Below are 20428 nucleotides of genomic sequence, written 5' to 3' on the forward strand. Positions count from 1 at the left end.
AGATAAATGTGTATAATTAATCATCCCAAAATGATGTAGGACATTACAGAACACGGTCAATCAGGAAGCTGTAGTTTGATGTTCCCCAAGTTTTCAAGTTCCCCTGGACTGTGTAACTCTACTCATGCTTGTGAGGTTACATCTTCCATGGCTTTGGCTTGGTCTATCCAGTTTCCTTGCATTATGCCATGCCCCATCTCTTGTGGTTAAACTCCCAAAGCACGTGGTAAGGTGCACAGCCCTTACATGCCCTGGGTCAGTGTAGATTTCACTTCAAGGTGTCATTTCCCTTTCCTTCTTTGTAATTGGTTGTGTACTTATCTGACATCTGAACCTGGAGCTATAAGACTATGTGGTCAGATAATCTGTTCATTTAGTTGGCCACACCACCCTCCTGAACACCAGCACCATAGTGCTCACACCAGTGCCAGGCCCATCCCACCAAATACCCACTTACCTTGATGTTCTTCTCTTCTAGGAAATTTTCTAAGCTGCAAGACACAGACCAAACTGCTGAGAGTGACAACGTCTAGGAAGAGAATTGTTTCTTGGCCTTCACAGCAGCCAATAGACAGCCATATGAAGCGTTGTGGCAAATGAGACAAGGCAGGGAGTTTCTGAAGACTGCCTTTGTGACAGGAGCAGTAAGCTTTCTGGCTCCATATCTTTCTTAAAGATATAATGATAGTAACAACCAAAGCTAGCTTAGCAACTCTATGTAAGAGTTAAAAAAAAAAATGCCCTGTTCAAGCTACTGTTTGGGGATTCAATTGCTAACTGCTAATTGGCAAAACGGATCAAAATGAAAACACAAAACAAGGTCGGAAGAAAATGTTTATTTAGTAAAATGATATGGAGTCTGTAGGAATCATGCAGAGGATTTTTAAGAAGTTTTTTGAAAATACAGTCATTAAGAAATCATTTGAACAAAACTCCTGTAAGTAATAAACGTGTATATTACATAACCACAAATTTAAAAGCATGTAATGGTTGATTTTGATTCAGGAGTCATTGTTTCCCCACATCCACCTCTCATAGAGAAAATTAAATCACAAGATTCTGATGGCTTCTAAGGTTTTCCATACATTTCTCAAGTTTTCAGTGACTCAACTGCACAGGCATAAAGAGAGCACTGCTATCTTCTGTAATTATCTAAACTTAATTTTCAGATACACCATTTGTGTACAATCAATGTCTGCTATTTTTTGCACCAAGAGCATGATGGGAGAAAAATGGCTTGGTGGCCAGTTAGTATTTTAGCTGTTTTCTAGGTATACACAAAGATACCAAATATTTTAAAGGCTACAATTGGGTGTATGTGGTAAAATAAGTTGACTTTTCTCAGGCTTTAATGCATTAAATGAAACAAGATCCACTCAAGAACTATTTGAACATCTCCTATTCTTCAGACACAGTTAATATTGTATGAACATTATCTCATGTGAATCATTCCTATCAAATAGGTATAAACCTTACTTTGTAGATCAAATAGGTAACATAGCTTGATTATAGCATAGTTACAAAATAGCAATAGCAGACCATCCTATGAATCTATAACTTTTAATTCCAACACTGACATTTTTATGGTATCATTAATGCTGCTTTCATACGATTTTTGGATAAGAGCACTTTTTAATTCACACTGTATGTGGACTGTTTTCTTTACTTAGCATTTTATTATTTTAATTTTTAGTATTTGGAGAAAATGTATGATGAATGAAATGATAGTAAAATGATTCAAGAACATGATTTTTCTATTTTTTTAAAGGAAATTTCTGTTGTAACCTTTGTTCCAGGGTTACCTTTTATTAAGAAAGGGAACAGCGGGGCTGGAGAGATGGCTCAGTGTTTAAGAGTACTGGGTGCTCTTCCAGAAGACAAGGGTTCAATTCCCAGCACCCACATGTGACTCACAACCATCTGTAAGTCTTATTCCAGGGGATTAATTTGATACCTTCTCTTCAGGCCTTCCCTGAGAACCAGATACTAATGAGGTACACAGACCTATATGCATGCAAAATACCCATCCATGCACATAGAAGGAAAGGAATGAAGGACAGAAAGAAGGGAGGGAGGGAGACTCAATGCTGGCCATTATTATGCATATAGACATATTAACAACACCAAATTAGTACTGGCGAATATAGACACACGTGATACAAAGAAAAGGTCAACTTTACCGAGGAGGTCCAAATCAAGCTACTATTAAAACATAAGCTGAGTTTTGAATGCAGCTTTTCCTGGGTGCTTAATGGGGTTGTATGCTATGTAATTTAACTGATTTACATAATCGAATAATCACTACATTTTAGAAGACAAGTAACTCTACTTTACAAATGAGCCCAGGCATTTAACCTAGAACTCACCCTGTTGAATGTGACAGATAAATACATATTAAGTAACTGGATGGAGTCACAGGAAAACAAACAAACAGAATACTTTCATTTACATACAAGGAACACAAGGTCAGATATATTTACATTTTGCAAAGGTCACTTAGTGAAGACAGAGTGTGGCGATATTTTCTTTGTGCACTCCAATAAAGCTTATCTGAGGATCAGAGGGAAAAAAAGCCAGCCACTATATTAAACATAGAAGTGGGGCAAGGGTAGCAAACACCCTTAATCCTAGCATTCAGAGGCAGAGATTCATCTGGATCTCTGAGTTCAAGGCCACATTGGGAACAAAGCCAGGCATGGTGTCACACGCCTTTAAATTCCAAAACTAGCTAACCATAAAGGTATGGAGATCTGTACAGACACACAGAAAGTGACAGAGCTGGGCAGAAAAAGGAAATGATGTAGCTGGCAGAGAGAGGAAGTGAGATGGCAGGGACAGAAAGGATATAGGCATGAGTATATAGGAAGTGGCTCTCTCTTGGGCCAAGGATTTCCTAGGATAAGAACTTATGGCTGTGGCTTGTTCTGTTCCTCTGATCTCTCAGCTTTCACCCCAATATCTGGCTCCGGGGTTTTTTTTTTTTTTTATTATTAAGACCGTTTAGCAATTCGTCTTACAAAAGAGATTTAATTTAATCTACTCCAGGCCCATCTGTTGAATGATTGCTTTGTCCTAAAAATGTTATTCTCGTTTTTAACTCTTTCAAATTCATTAGCACTAAATTAAAAGCTATTTTGAATCAAATACCAGTTTATAGTCATTGAATGATGGCAGCACAGAGATACACAATTTAACACAATTAGCTACTATTTAAAATAAGATATTTACTATAAATATGTGGTTTATAGACAGTGTTCTGGAAAAATTTAACTGGTAAAACAAGTTGGCCAACTTCTAGGAATACTGCTCCTTAAACACAACCTGTTAGACATGGAAATAAACATAAGAGATTAACTCAAATCCCAGGATATCCAACATGGCTTAGCAAAGACTTCTCTAACAAAATCAGCCTGGGTATCTCCAAAGTACATCTAACCTTCATACTTACTGTTCCAAAATCCCAGTATGGCCTGGTCCACATTGTGGTATCTAGGCATTCTAGGAAGTCTTTTCTAATGTCAGTCCTTGGGATTGTTCTGAGATGCCTATGATATGTTTATAATCATATTTTACACATAACTAAACAAAATACACACCACTGATATTATTTGCCCAGTTTGAAGCTAAAGATGTGCATTTATCTCAAAACTTTTTTGACTTTCTTAGGATCATAACATTATTTAAAATTTAAAAACATACCTTAAAGTTCAGTTAGCACTTTTAGGTGCTGGCTAGGATACATGTTAATGTTTGGAGACAGATACTGAGGGAGCCCATGGGAGAAAAAGGCATTTACTGAGCACCTATGTTGCCAACATTGTATGGTTTCTTCACTTAGTGCTCTTATCTAATCTTTAGTCCTCATACCAACCAGATAGTTTCACTGTTTTCCTTTTGTTTGTACTGAGATAGAGGTTGAACAATTTGTTCAAGGTCACCCAGATGTCAGGCTATGGAACCCAGATTAGATCAGGGCTCTAATTCCCAAGAGTATGTTTTTAACACTGAAATACTGGGTATTCATACCCGTTGAAAACCCTTAGAAACTCTTCAGTACTGAATGGCTGCGTATGCTAGCAAGATGACTGGTGCCCAGAGCTTCTATCTAGCTTCAGGATGGGCATAGTCACCAGAAAGTCTAAGGTACGATTAGAGACTTTCAGCCTATCCACCAACTTGCAAGGTCACCAGTGGCCAATAATGTAGTCAATTAAGTCCTGTGTAAGGAAGTCTCCACAAACTCAGTAGGACAGGGTTTGGATGAGTTCCCAACAGCTAAATATGTAAAGGCTCCTGGAGGGTGGCAAGTTTGGTAGCTCTCTGTTCTTTACAATGTATCCTATGTATCTTTAGTACTTGGCTATTCATCTGTAGCTTTTGCAATCCTTTATAATGAGTCAAGGTGAGTAAAACTTTGCTGATTCCTCCAAAGCCATTTGGCACAGTAATCACGTGAGGAGGGGTTGTAAGAATACTCATCCTCAGTTTACAGATGGTTCATCAGAAGTACAGGTCACACACATGCTTACAATTACCATCTGATGTGGGTGCAGTTTTGTGGTACCTAACCCATAACCTGTGGGATCTAAAATAGGTAGGTCTCAAAACTCAATGAAATTGGGAGAATACCCAGTTGGTATCCACTGTGGAATCTTCTTGTTAAGAATTTCTTTGACTATGGGTAGGAATAAACTGCCACATATAAGTGTTGTAAGGAATGTAAAAGAAGGAAAAAGTACTTCTTTCCTTTTCCTAGATGGCTAGTAATATTCCTTCCATTTCACTGAGCACCCTGCTCAAGAACCTGTGCTTTTAACATCTGTCAACTGATTAATTGTGGTGCAGATGGCATTTAAGACAAATGAAAAACATAGGAAAACATTTACAATTCAGTTTGGCAATACAAATGAACAGTAGGCAATCATTCTTGACAACTGTTTCTACTTTAGGTACAATTACTATGACACATGAAGATTCTTCATATCTCAATAAATACATAGGCACAAGTATATTTCACTTAATGTTACAGGTTACTCTAATATTAATTTCTATGTTCAATGTTTATTAATCTTATAATAGAGACTTCCAAGTATGTAATCATAAGACTATCATATTTGGCAATACAGATTGATCATTTCTTAAAAACAGATATGGAGAAGGGTATCTTAAGATATTACATTTGGAACTCAAACTCTATCATTTATTCACACTCATACTTATAGCCGCAAATAACCCAGTATTTTGACCAATACTGACTATGATATGAACTATAATAGGAGATTTGTACATTTGTGTATATATTACTGACTACACAGGAGGTAATTTTAAATAAGTGCTTGTTAAATATAAACTAAGATTCCTAAAACAAAAATTTTTAGATAATCTATAGCAGTGGTTCTCAACATTCCTAATGTTGCAACCCTTCAATATAGTTCCTCATGTTGTGGTGACCCCATCTTAGTTTGGGTTTTTATTACTGTGAAGAGACACCATGACACAGCAACTCTTATTAAAAAAAAAACAAACATTTAATTGGGATGGCTCTCTTACAGTTCAGGGTTTCAGTCTATTATCATGATGACAGGGATCATGACGGCATGCAGGCAGATGTGGTGCTGGAGTTGCTGAGAGCTCTACATCTTGCAGGCAACAGGAAGTCGACTGACAAGTCACACTGAGGAAGCTTGAGCAAAAGAGACCTCAAAGCCTGCCCCAACAGTGACACACTTCCTCCAATAAGGCCACACCTCCTAATAGTGCCACTCCCTTTGGGGGCCATTTTCTTTCAAACCAGCACACTGCCAACCATAAAATTATTTTTATTGCTACTTCATAACTGTAGCTTTGTTAGCTATGAATTGTAATGTAAATATCCGAAAAAAAATGATATCTGATATGCAACCCCCATGAAAGGGTCGTTTGACCCCCAGAGGGTTTGCAACCCACAAGTTGAGTGTCACTGATCTATAGGATGAGGAATGCTTCTAATGCTCAAATTACTGGGCTACATAAGGCAACTGTAAATGTTTAGGCATTTTACTTTTAGAAAACAAACAACCTCCCTCCGCAACAAGAATATCAAAATTACCCTTACAAAAGTACCAGCTCACTTTCACCTAGAGGAATTACAAGTTCTTATGAAATCTGCATAAAGATCAAGTGACAATAGAACTTTCTCAAGCTACTTTAAAAAGCAAAACAGCCTAAATACTTTTTGGACAGGAAGGACAAATGCTGAACAGTCTTCAAAGAACCATTCTGAAGTAAGAACTCAAGGAAGAACTTTGCAACTAGTTATGACTGTACATGGACAATCTCCAGATAGATAAGCAGCTGAACAGGTTCTCCAGCTAAGATGCTGATTCACGGAATTGTTTTATACAGCCTCATAGATAAAATGTATATTAAATTACAAAAATACCTGAGACTTGTTCTTTTTCATAAAATTAAGGGACATTATGGATGAAATAAAAATAACTTGGTATCTAGACATAAAAAATCTTAAATAGGAAATTGCTCTTGGATTCATCATACACTGGCAGCTTTGTGAAGAATTAAAATTAAAAAAATAAAAACATCTTCCATTTTAATGTGAAACTTTGAAATAGTATTTCTATTCAAAACAAAGCTTTCAACATGTTTTTAGCAATGAACAGAGGCCACACAGTTGCTTATTATAATTTTGCATACTATTTTACTGTATAAATGCTTTCAGATTTACCAGCTAAAATATCTATTTTAAAAACTGAAAATACAAATAAAAGGTAAACTGTTACACATCATAGATTACCTCACCATAAAAGACTATCACTGACGACCACAGGAGATATTACTACCATAGACTTCTTCTATTGGGAATTGCAATGGGAAAGCCAAAACAAACAAGTGAGAAACTATACGTATAATGTGTGTGTCAATGTCCAGCAAATAACCATGAGAAGTGATAACTAATCTTCCAACTTAATTGCAGGATATATCTGCAATATTCATCCCTAAGATACGAAAGAAAAGTAGTTTCTATATACTAAAGTTCAAAGGCAAATTGATGGTAAATTCCTAAATATGCTTAATTTGATAAAGACACTTTATAAAGCTACTCTTAGATTACATCCCTTTGTGATCCTTTATAATTTTTGTTGAAGTATATGTAAATTATTACACACTGTAAGTATTCAACAAAGTTCAAATAAATATAAAAGTCTGAGGTTTCTTAATTCAAGTGCATAACTAGCTTCCTCTTAATAGAAAAGGAAATAAAGTATTTAGGTTTATTCAACAACAAAAACTAGAAAAACAGGACTTACTTCCATCAACAAACCTTTATGTCATTTTTGTTTTGTTTTGGCTGTTGTTTGAGATAGGGTCTCACTATGCAGTCTTGGCAGGCCTGAAGCTTACTAAGTACACCAGGCTGGCTTGAACTCACAGAGATTTGTCTGCCTGCCTCTGCCTAGTAGTGTTGAGACAAAGGGCCTCCACCACCATGCTTTACTTAACATCTTAATTTAATTATGAATTTCTCACTCAAGTGTAGACAGCATCCACAGAAGAAACATTAAATGTGAATAAGTATGGACAGAGGTCCGGCAGGAGCTTGCATACACATGCTTAGCTGCTACAATATCCTTTATGTAGTTCTGTGGTTTTTGCTTTGGTTGCTTTTTACCTATAGAGAATGTGAATGTGTCACCAAATATTGAAAAGGCTTATTTCATAGAACTGAAAAACAAAACTATAAAAGTAAGTATTTTAAAGAAAGGTACAAATATGGAAATAGAATTTAGACAATACACTGATCAGGTGTTAGCTTCTCCACCTTTATGGTGTTTAGAAACATGGCACAATTACATGTGAAAAAAAGTAAGGGATGGAAAAGTTTTAAAATAGTAACAATGATAACTATCCTATGTCAAGAACACTTCAAGGACATTAACTTACTTCATCTCAACAATCCTGTCATATACTATGATAATGTAATTCAGCAGACTAAGGAAGGCATGGAGACCCAGGAAAATTAATACTTTCCTTAATTATCACAGCTGGCAAGTGGCAGGAGAGTCAGAAGCTAGGCTTCAAGACTATTGAGCATTAAACTACAGTGATATATAAGATTCAAACTCTTCTTTTAAGTCAAAATATTGGAATTACCTATAGTAAGGTAAGTATCTATTTGAAACAGTACAGGAAGCATTTATTTATTGAGTATCTGAATGTAAATAGCATTTATAATAAGTGGCCTTTAGCTGGGCATGGTGGTATACTCCTGTAATCCCAGTTAAGTTCTTTATCAATATATTAACTGGTGGATACTCCAAGACAGCTGACGTAAACATCCACATCCCAGCCAACTCATGTATGACAGCTGAGTGTAGGATGTTTACATGAACTGAAACTTGGCTTAGAGAGGGATTTGTGAACTCTTTACTATGTTTATATCTGGCTTTTTACTTGAGGCTCAGACAACTTTATAGAATCTGTTGAAAAAAGAATAGGCACAGTAATCCATATAATGAGGACAAAATCAACTTGAAAGATGTTTTCACATTAATCCAATGAATGAAGTTTCAACAAAAGAGAAATCCAAGTTAGAACATGCTGATGCAACAGGGGAGACGTTCTGGGTTAGAGGTCTATGGCCCTTTCTTAATCACACCAATACTATGGTTGTGCAGAGAAGTGGACTTGGGACCACAGAGACAGCATTCAACCAAAAATGTATTTATTTCTACGAACATTTTCTAAACAGGATTTGTACAATGTACTCAGACTTGATAGAACTTTCACAATTGTTTGCTGACAAAGCAATTCCTAAAGCATACAATGAGGGATAATATCATTTGCAGAATGGTTGAGAACTACTTTTACACTTAATACTAGGTGGACTAAAACCAACAAATATAGGAACAAACTTAAATAGTAAAATAATGTCTGAGCTTTCTAAATTCTGTCAAAATTTACATTTTCCCCAAAAATCCTAAATTAAAGGCTGAGAAAACAAACTGTTCTAGTTTACTGGAAAACAAAGACAACCCAAGTTTTGTGGCTCAATCAACTGTCAACCTTGCAGGCCAATAAGAAATTTGTGGTTCTTTTAAGTTAAAACATAAATAAGTTATCTGCAAATGACTAAAAGGCTGTGCTTAAATACACAGAACCAAGGACATTGAGGATTCAAGCTGACACGGTCTCTGATTTTCCTTTATTAGGGCAGAATAACACATGACGAATGTTCCATAACAGACTGCCATTAACCCGGAAGCATCCAGGGATAACTAGACTTGGTAACCAGAGGATGGCAACTTTCTGCAGAATGGTCACCCCTCTTTTAGCTTAGGTTTGACTTACCATTTTAAAAATCACTTCAAATTCAAATCATTTGCAAATAAGTAGACCATATAGTTTTAAATTCACTACACACCCCCCTTGAATTTTAAAGCTATACATCAAGGTTTTACAGAAAATAACCATTGCCACCTGGTTACTCTATTAGAAATAGAATTAATAGAAAGTAATTCTATTACCAGAGGACACATACCACTCCACCCATCAGGAAACACTTTGTGGGCTCTTAGCAATATCTCTTACCAAAATGATGTTGCATACAGGTTAACCATTAAGCCTTTAAGTACAAGAGGAAAGACTATATATATCTGAAACAACTAAGCCCTTCTCCCAAATTAGTCTTGTCCACTACCTTTCTAACACAGCAGTACTTAAACAGATATATAATAAAAGCTGGAGGTGCAGTTCAGTGCTAGGCCCTTCGCATAACATGCTCAAGAACACTGGGTTCAATCTCCAGCACCAATAAACAAATAAATGGAAAAAATATACTGTCGCAATAAAATAGAATGCTGTATGTCAATATAAATATATTGATGCATATGAACTTATAAAGACATAATATCCATGGCTCTAGAAAGGTTATAATCTAATCCAAGAGAAGCATGTAAGAAACTAGACTGTCAGGAACTGTATTTTTTGTTTTAAGTCTATACTGAACCTAATTCAGCTTAATTATGATGATAAAATATCAATATCTGCTGGGTGTAGTGGTGTGCACCTTTAATGCCAGCACTAAGCAGGTAGAAGGTTGGTGGATCTCTAAGAGTTACAGGCCAACCAGGGCTAAGTAATGAGACCCTCTCTCAAACAAACAATTGCCTTGAGATAATTTTTAATAAAATTAGAAATTACCAGTAATCCAAAGAAAAATATAAAAGAGAAAACATTTAAAATTAAAAAAAAAAATCCCAACCAACCAACCCAAAACCCTAACATGTTAAGAAACTACACATTGGTTCCCACTGATTATCATCTATGTTAGAAGGCCTAGATAATTTAGTAATGTGGGGAGAGACAAAAACGGAAACATAATACAACTACTTCCAAGGCAGCTGGGAGCCACAGAATAACTTGAAACAATCACGGAAGCTTTACTTAATCCACAAAGACATATAGAACCATTAGCAAATGTTGCAAAGAGGTTTAGTCGTTTGAAATCTTGCAGATTTTGAGAACAACATTCTGATTAAGATTAGTAACACCGCTAAGGGTAAAGAGAGTAAGTAGGAGGAAGCAAAAGTTTACATATAAATCTCTTAAGTACAGGGAAAACTGAAATTCCTAGGTTGTAGACTGCTGGGTGGTAGAGATGAATAACCGCTGGAGAATTTATAGGGGAGAAAGTCTGTTTTCTGGACTGCTAAGAAGTTAAACTTCCGGAAAGGCTATCAAAAATACACTTTTACTGATAGGGCAAAAATAGGAATTAAAAAAGTGTTTTAAACAAATCCTCTAAGGCCCAGCAGAAGCATGTTCAGTCAGTCCCCTACACTGGAAGCTGCCAGCCTAAGTAAGCAGGAAAGGAACAGCCCTCAAGGTTCCTGATGTGCCCCATGCACTTCAGGGCCCCCTCGGCTCCAATCCTTAGTCCAGATTGTCCGCAAAGATGCATGGGAAGAGCCGGTAGCAGCAAACATCTGACTGAAAGCTTGGCTGTGGCTTACAGCTTCCAGTCGGGGATGTTTACAGACACAGGCTTTCTGACAGCAAGCTAGCAGAGGAACAGAGCAAATGGCAGTCACTGTTTCTGCTAATGACTTTCCCAACTGCAGAGCTGAATGACAACTGTGACATCTTGAGAAAAAAAGGACAAACAAGCAACAACACTAATTAACAAGGGAAGAGAGTAATTTCTCTTGAATTAGCTAATCAGAAAAGATTCATTACAAGCTTATCTATTATTCCATATGAAGATACGTTTTTCTACTAGATTTAAAAATGGATTTTCTTCTCCATGAACACAGAATTTCAAAATAGTAAATAACAATCTGAAGATTACAGTGACCATACATCTCAGTTTCCCTAAGTAGTATTATTAAGTGGTAGTATTATTAAAAGTGACAACTCTCATGAACAAATCTGCCCTAATTTAGATAATAAATACAACAGTTCTATTGGCAGTAGATCTATGCTGAGAAAGAGTCTAACATTTTCTCCCTATCCTCAGCTGAACTAGGTTAGGAATGTAGTCCATGGAAATGAACTAAGTGGGTAAGAAAAGGAACACCCACCTTGGCTTTGCTTACAAAACAACACTGAAACATTTTGTTTCTTCTATTTGCTGAAAGAGAAAAGAAAGATTATGTGAGAATAATAAATTTGTATTTTACAGATTAACTTTACTCTGAGACACATACAATAACTTAAAAATATTAAAGCCCATTAAGGCAATTATGTTTACAAAAAATCACAGTGATTTCCAAGAAATGAATATACAGTCATACACAAGTATCCACAGCACAAGGGATTAAACACTCAGTAAGCCAAGGTACTACAGAGTGCAAAATTCCAACCACTGAACTGCCCTGCAATAATACTGAATGTTCTCTGAAACTCTTCTTCATTCACAGATTACACATAATTCTATTTATTACAGAAAGAATGAGGAAGGTGCATTTGGTCTCTAAGGATACAAGCTGATCCTTATTTTTAAAGACAAATACTTACAACAAAATACTTTAAAGACAAATATTTACAACAAAGAGTATTCAGAAAGTTATCCTACAATTCAAACTTTCCAGATTTAATTTAGGAATAAACAGTTATGCCTAGATAGGCACATGCTATTTGGCTGGGAGCAATGGGCCACTATTACAATTCTCTTTAAACAACGTCTCCCTCTATTTTCAGTTCAATTTTTTTAAATCAATTAAGAAAAACTTGTCAGACGATCTTTTCTTTAGAGTTATGAAGGAATCTTGCCACAGTTCTACCTTTGTAAAATGTAAAAAGTTTATCTGAACAAAGCTTATAGTAGCACTATTTTTTGGTGATGAATAACTATTTAAAAGACATTTTTATGTGTGTTTCATGTCCATTTAGCACAAAAGCAGTATCTTCCCCTGTATGACCTTCCAAGCATGGTCTTTTAACCAGGTTTACGTAACATATATGAATTCCCTCCTGTGGAATAAGCATCAATCAAATCCAATCAGAAAGCAACTGGTTACTCCCATAACAGATTTGCAACTATTAAACAAGAAGGCTCATCTTGCCTGGTTGGTTGGTATTGCTGCACACAGGGTTCACATCTGAGCAAGAATGTTGATGACCATTCTTCCCCAGTGGCCTGTGCAGTACCTTTCAGCACCATGAAGGCTAGCAAGCAGGACGTTTCCAGCCAAGTTCCAGATTGATTTCTCTCTGTCCTATGACCAAAGCATGTGGTGTCTTCAGCAGCAATAGTGTCTTACCTATTTCTGGAAGGTAACCAACAGCAGTGGTGACTGCCTGCAATGTTTGGGGTCACCGGGCTTCCCCGAATAACAGTGTATTACCCTTCTTGATGTCAGCATTAGCACTTTACTTTTCTGCTTACCAGTATTTTACAAAAATGGCAAAATGTACAGGCATGCATGCCCAAACAAAAATGTCCAGTTGAACCGGACTGCTGTGCAATTAACTGGAGGTTTTCATAAACTCAGCCTGTCAAAACACTCACATGGGTATATACTAAACATCTGCTTTAATCTCCTTTGGACAATACTGAAAACAAGTCGGATAGCTCAATAGAACTAACATGACACTCCATAAAGAACATTCTCAACAACATTGTCAAAAGGAACTGCTATGGTTTCAATATGCCCGCCCTCAAAGTTAATGTTTGAAAACTCCCCACAGCAGTAGAGTTGAGAGGCCCTTTAAGAGGTGACAGGTAACAACAGTGTCTTTCCTTAATGAATGGAATAATGCTTACATAGAGGAAGTGGGTGGATTAGGTGGGAAGTATTCTTGATACAGTATCAATTTATCTCTTCTCGCCACTGTATGCTGTCCACCACCCTTCTGCTTACAGCCTGCTGTACACCTGTTCTTTTGCTCTGCCATCAGATGATGCACTATGAACTTTTACCAGATGCTGGTCCTTTGACTCACAACTTTGCAACTTCTAGAACTATGAGAAGTAATGACATATTATAGAAAGGGCTCTAAGACACTATGGTAGGGGGATAATGTCACCTAACTACTAGAGGGAGGTAAAACATGGGGAAAGGAAAAAAAAATTAATCTGGTAAGATCAGGATGGTATTTGAATGGGGGCAAAATATCTAAGTAATTACCAATTCACCGGTAGTTTCAAAAAAGACAATATTACAAATTGCTACAGGATGGAAGGAATAAACAGCAACAGAATGAAGACGATCCTAAGTACATTTCAAACGAACCTCACAAACATGAAACCATTATGTTTGAAGATTGGGAACAAAATTGCAAACATGCCTCTCATGTAGGGAGCTGCAAAGGGCACTCACACAGAATCAATTCCATACAGCACAAAGGTGTGAAAACTTGGAAGTCCACTGTATCAAGTAGGATACTGCTGGGAAATCTGTGTCATTTCTAGCAAGGAAAATAGTACAAACTTCAATAACTAAAGTACCCTTATTCCAGTTAAAAAACAAAACAAAACAAAACAACAACAACAACCACAACAAAACCCCCAAGAACTCTCCTGCTGACAGAATGGCAGGGCAGCAATGTTTTCAGAAAAGACAGGCCTGTGTTATAAGTCTCTTTTAGCTTCCTAAAATGACAACCAAAGCCACAGCCAGAGATTCTCAAAGTAGTGATGTGGACATGAACACACACATTGTAATAGTCTAGATCTTTTAATGGGGAGATCTTTTGAAAGTCTGCTCTTTAGAAGGCAGTATTCTATAGGTGGTAATTAAGAACCTGAGTTTTACAATCTGACAGAACTAGGCCAAACATTTAACTCTAGGACTTTGGGAAAATGACTTCTTCTGTGACTGACTCCTTTCCTATTTGTAAAGTCCCATTTAAAGTACCTATCTTACTGGGTTATTGCCAGAACTGACTAAGATAATGTTAAGCTCAGTGACAGGTAAATGGCTAATATGCAATAAATGGAAAGAAACATCATTCTTTACTTCATTCTAACTTTGTTCATGTGATTCTTACAATTTTGAATTGTTGGTATCTCACTTTTTAAAGTCTTTCAAAAAGATCTAGTTCAAATGCCAAATTCTCTATGAAAACTTCACTACAACAAGCAACCTGAAAGGTATCACAGGCATATACCCTTACATAAGGCTTACTAGCTTTGTATACATTAATTCACTCAATCCCCATGACAACACTGTGACATAGGAATTGTATCATTCTTTTTTGTTTAAAAAAAAAAGCAGTCGTTCCAGAGATTGCACACAGTGCCTGGTTCCAGAGTCTGCTCTTGAACCACTGCTATGCTATCTATACTGTTAATTGAGAAGGATGATTAATTATTGCAGGGAGATGTTCAATGACCTAGCAGTTTCAAGTGTCGTGCAGCTGGAGATATCTTCAACAGACTCCAATCTTCCCTTTAGATACCTTATGTGCCCTTTCATAGAAAGTACATCCACAGTTCTGTTCCTTGGTTTGCAGGAAGTAGAGGGAAATAGTCACACTCACAATTTGGGTCCAATATTCTCAGTTAAAATTCCAAAATTCTAGCTTTCTTCTTCATAAGACCCAGGAGAGAGACCAAGATGAATAGCTTTATCCTTACATGACCCCAGAGAAGGATAATGTCAGATCACCTGCCACATTAGACTGTCAAAAATGGCTGTCATCTAATATTTTGTGCAGATGTAATACAGTTGTCAGGAATCAACTAATATTCTCAACAATGTATGCCATATTTACAGATTTTGGTCTTACGGATACATAAATTCTGACAGTCTTTTGTAGATAAAAGATATTCTTTAAACAAAGGCAGGCTCTGGGGTATGGAAATGAGTTCTAAAAACCCAGAAATATGAACATTCTTTGTGTGGAAGACAAAAAGTATCTTTCCTTTCAATTCAGACTTTATAAAACAGAATTAAGAGCTAAAATAAAATACACCTGGCCATGAGATAATGTTTAGATTTTATAGAAAATTATAAGCCCTTGAAAGTGAAAGGCTTAAAAGGAAGCTATGGCTTCTCCCTAATTACATAAGTGTTCCTTTATCATTTGGTTTCTGAATGCATTTCTCGTGTCTTAAGATTCTGAATACAAACCAATAATGAACTTCATGTACTAGTGCCTTCAGGATCAGGCATGCCATAAAGTTAAACAGCACATATTAACAAGCAAAAAGATCATTGTTCCTCAGCTACCTTTTGAAGTTATTTAAAAAATGGAGAATTAGTTGGATCTGCTGGCATGTGCCTGTAATCATAACTACTTGGCAGGCTGAGTGTGTGTGTGAGTGTGAGTGTGTGTGTGTGTGTGTGTGTGTGTGTGTGTGTGTGTTAGGGATGAAACCCATAGTCTTATGCATGCTATTCAAGTGCTCTACCACTTAGCTACACCTATTGGCTTTTAACTGGATTTCTATTTTAAAAAAATACATGTTGCCATTACAGTGGCTGTCTAGACAAGTACTGTTGGTTAGATACAGATTAACCCACCAGGTCTGACACATGGGCTTCAAACTAGGATGTTTAGCTATGGGACATTGCAGGGAGGCTAGACAACACAATTAAGTTCAAATAGCAAAGGCAATGTAATATATCACTGAAGATAGTCTAAGCACATCCAAGTCTATGTGGAAACAGATGTTAAACTTAAAGCTATTGAACAGACATGCTTCTACAACAATCTAAGCTTGCCTTTATCACAGTATTTAACTTACACAGCAATCATTTACTTACATGTTTTGACACTAACTGTGTGACTCTATGACTTAACCTAGTGTCTTAAGTCCAAAGATAAGCATAAATAGTAGAGGTGTCAAACAGAAGACCAACACTGCAGAATGCAGTAGATATAGCAAATGGATGCTCCTGGCTCCATATTTTCCTCAAGAATCTCTTTACCTGACAGCTAAGAAGATACTCCAAACCAGGTCTGTGTTTTGGTTAAGGTTTATGTAATGTATACCACTTACTTTCTTTGGATCAAATTTCTTTTATCTATAAAAGAAAGACTAATTTTTTAAGGTCCATTCATCTCAGCAATCTCAAGATTCTACAATGAAATCATGCACTAATAACCAACATTTGTACATATTTACTGAAGACCACTGCATCCCCATGGTTAGTTACTACGCTCCTATGTGAAACCAAAGCTATACTCTTAATTATTCAGCTGGTTGACTGGCATGAGAACTTCAAAAAGAAAAGCCACAAATATTGTTTCAGAAATCATATGTAAGTACATAACAAGTCCTAGTAAATTTTAAGAGAAGTAGTAAGTCTTTTCTCTAGATAGTCCACACTTGGATTTCCTGGAGTCTGGCTGGGCTTTCTGGATCAGCGGAAATCAGTCTTTTGCTCTAAAGCAGTGGTTCTCAACCTTTCTAATGCTGAGATCCTTTAATAAAGTTCTTCATGTTGTGGTGACCCCCCCAACCATAAAATTATTTTTGCTGCTACTTCATAACTGTAATTTTGTTAGTTATGAATCACAATCTAAATGTCTGATATGTGACCCCTGTGAAAGGGTTGTTCAAATGGGTCATGATCCACAAGTTGAAAAGCACTACTCTAATGCTTCCTAGACTACTAGCAATTCACCCTACTGAATTCTCAGTTTGCTGATGTCTCACTGATAGGTTGCCATTTCCAAAAGTCCCTGGCAATACACAGCAACATCTATGATTATGACATTTCCATTTCCTCAGCATTAAGAATGCAATCCTATCTTCTCATTCTGGCTCAAGAAACCCCCGACTACTACAATTTATCTGTATCTTTGGGCTGTTTAAACATTCTCTTAGTTTGCCTAGTTTCCCTACTCTAGAAGCTGGTTTTACACAGCACTTGCCATGCAGGGCTCCTTCAAATACTGAGGTTTCTACTTTCATCTTACCTATTCTCTGCCCTAATGACACACACTCAAGTCGGCACCCACTCCAATGATTCTTTCCCACAGCTCCCTCTTTGATTCCGTACTTATCACAACCTAAAATGATGCAGCTTATTCCATTCCATATTTTATCCTAGTGTGGTATGACTCCGTCACAGCACACTAGGATAAAAGTTCGATGAAAGCAGGATGCTTGCCTGATGTTTTTACTCCTCTAATCTCATAATCTAGGAAATAACAGGCACACAGTGTATATCATTTGTTGACTGAAACAACAAATAAAATGGGAACTATATCCATATAACATCACTCACTATTCTAGGCTCCTTATAAAATTCCATTTCAGTCCGCTTTACTGTAGCTCCATAAAAAGGGTATTATTTTACTTCACAGATGAGAAACTAGCACTCAAGAAAATTATGTGACTTGAGTGAAGGAAGAGAGAATAAAGACGATATTTACAATATGAACTTAGGTTTTTTTTTTAAACATTTTCAATATTTTCTTTTTAGGTTACAGCAAATAATTCCACCAATTATCTAGGCTTTAGGTTCCAAATCACCTACATTGTAAATTTATAAAATATTTAAATATTATGGTAATCTTGTATTGAAAAAATAAGACTCAAACAAGACTAGATTCTTAAAACAATGAGTTTGCCCCTTCTGTCAGACAGTTCCAATAAATAAGGAAAAAGACAGGTTAAATAACATCTGGACCTTTTTAAAAAGATGTCTTATTTTTTAAGGAAAGTATGCTAAAAAAAACAGAGGATAATCCTAATATAGGGTGAAGAATAGTAAAAAGAGCTAAGAGAAACTAAAGTACTCCTGTATAGAGTGCTTATACCAAGGTCATGAGTCAGAAGGCTCATTGTGTTTAAGATATTGATTCTTCTTCTTTTTGTTGTTCTTCTTGTTGTTGTTCTTCTCCTCCTCCTCCTCCTCCTCCTCCTCCTCTTCTTTTTTTTGAGACACAGTTTCTCTGTGTAGCTTTGTGTCTTTCCTGGAACTCACTTGGTAGCCCAGGCTGGCCATGAACTTACAGAGATCTGCCTGGCTCTAAATATTGATTCTTTTCAAAGTGATCTACAGATCTGATGGAGCCCTACTCAAAATCTCTATTGGCCTTTTATTCTCCCTTAAGACAGTTTCACTTCAGAGTCTTATCTAGAATTTGTTATGTAGCCCTGGCTAGCCTCAAACTACTGTTCCTGTACCTTAGGCCTCCCCAATGGTGGGATTAAAGGCATGAGTCTCCATGCCTCATTTCTCATTTAGAATGAAAACTCATTCTAAAATTCATTAAATAGAAAGAATCTAGACTAGCAAAAACAGTTTGGAAAAAGAATTAAAGTGAAGAACTAACACTGCATGACATCAACACTCATTATATTTAACACAAATTTTATATTTAGTCACCACGATCATGAAGTACAGGAATCAAAACCAACAAACACTTCAAATGGACAGAATAGACTCTGAAAACAGAAATACACACACACACACACACAGAGAGAGAGAGAGAGAGAGAGAGAGAGAGAGAGAGAGAGAGAGAGAGAGAACTGATTGTTGACAAATATGTAAAGGCAATTCAATGTAAACAAGTCTGATTTCCAACAAATGACAATTGCCACTACAACAATACTTTTATTCCATTTTTTCTATATATAAAATTTAGCCCAAAATATACCACTGACCTACATATAAGCCTAAAACCTTTGTGACCTTGTATTAGGGGAAAAATGGATATAACACTAAAAGCATAGTCCACAGAATCATAAACTGGTAACTAGATTTACCAACATTAAAAACTGCTACTCTTCAAAAGAGACACTATCTGCTAAGAAATAATGGACTAGAGAAATGGCTCAGTGAGGAAGAGCAAGTACTGCTCTTTCAGACCACCGAGTTCAGTTCCCAGACCTCTGTCGGACAACTAACAACCACCTATAACTCCAGCTCTAGGGAACCCAATGCCCACTTCTGTCCTCTGCAGTCACCTTGTATTTGTTTGTGTATGGGTATACACAAATAGTTATACACACACAGGGGTGGGGAGAATGAGTATGAAGACACAAATGACAGACTAACAAAAATATCTCTAAGTCAAATCTAATAAATGATTATTTAGAACATATGAAGAATCTTTAAAATCTAAGGGAACAATCCAATTTAAAAAAAATGGATAAATGATTCAAACAAATGCCTCATAAAAGATACAGAATGAAAAATAAACATGAAAAAATACCAAATATTCATGAGTTAAACTTATATTTATCAAATGAGTTAGCCATTCTACTCAAAATCATGAGTTCATATACATATAAAGACATATTCATGGGTGCTCACGTACTCTTTACTTTTGAAAGTCAACAATTAGAAAAACACACAAGTCTATCAGCAGTTGAATGGATATACAAATTATTGCCATACCCACAACAGAACATTACTTATCAATAAAGGAGCAACCATTGATATATGAAAAAATACAGCATGAAGAAATCTCAAAATAATCATGATGCATAAAGAAGTTAGCACAAAAGAAGAGAGAGTAGTTTATGCTAAGACATATAAATAAATGCAAAGTGAAAGAAAACAAAGAGTGGTTGCCTAGGAATTAGGCAAGGATTTAAATGACTACCAGAAAACCTGGGGGTGGGATATATTCAGTACCTTGACTCTGATGGTGGTTTCAGGGGAATCAACATGTCAAAGCTTATCAAATCTTTTGCTTTTCAATTCATGCAGTTATTGTATGTTTAAATGCTAATAAATTTGTTTAAAGAAAAACATACCTAAAAAATATATGTGGTGGTTCATATCTGTAATCCCAGCATTCAGGAGGCTAAATAAATAGGACTGCTATGAATCTGACGTCAGCCTAGGGTATAGAATGAGTTCTAAAACAGCCTGGGCTATGGAGTGAGACCTTACCTCAAAACAAAATCAACAAACAATAGTACAAGAAAGAAAGAGAGACAAGACAGACTTGCCATAAGTATTAAGAAAATCAAATTACTTAAAATATAATCGTAGCAAAAATACAAATAAAGGACAGGTTA

The 20428-nt window shown here is 36.3% G+C and overlaps 1 protein-coding gene across 2 annotated transcripts in view; it reads right to left on the bottom strand.

The window, feature by feature from the left end:
* Zfat (zinc finger and AT-hook domain containing) overlaps positions 1-18311 on the bottom strand; it is a 262439-nt gene extending 244128 nt beyond the window's left edge. For both annotated transcript variants that reach the window (XM_076556010.1, XM_076556009.1), the window contains exon 1: positions 1-18311. This exon is cut by the window's left edge. The gene's annotated coding sequence lies outside the window, so the exon portion shown is untranslated.
* Between the last annotated feature and the right edge of the window lie 2117 nt (positions 18312-20428).

This window comes from Peromyscus maniculatus, chromosome 20 (assembly GCF_049852395.1).
Source record: "Peromyscus maniculatus bairdii isolate BWxNUB_F1_BW_parent chromosome 20, HU_Pman_BW_mat_3.1, whole genome shotgun sequence".
In the NCBI taxonomy this organism is placed as follows: domain Eukaryota; kingdom Metazoa; phylum Chordata; class Mammalia; order Rodentia; family Cricetidae; genus Peromyscus; species Peromyscus maniculatus.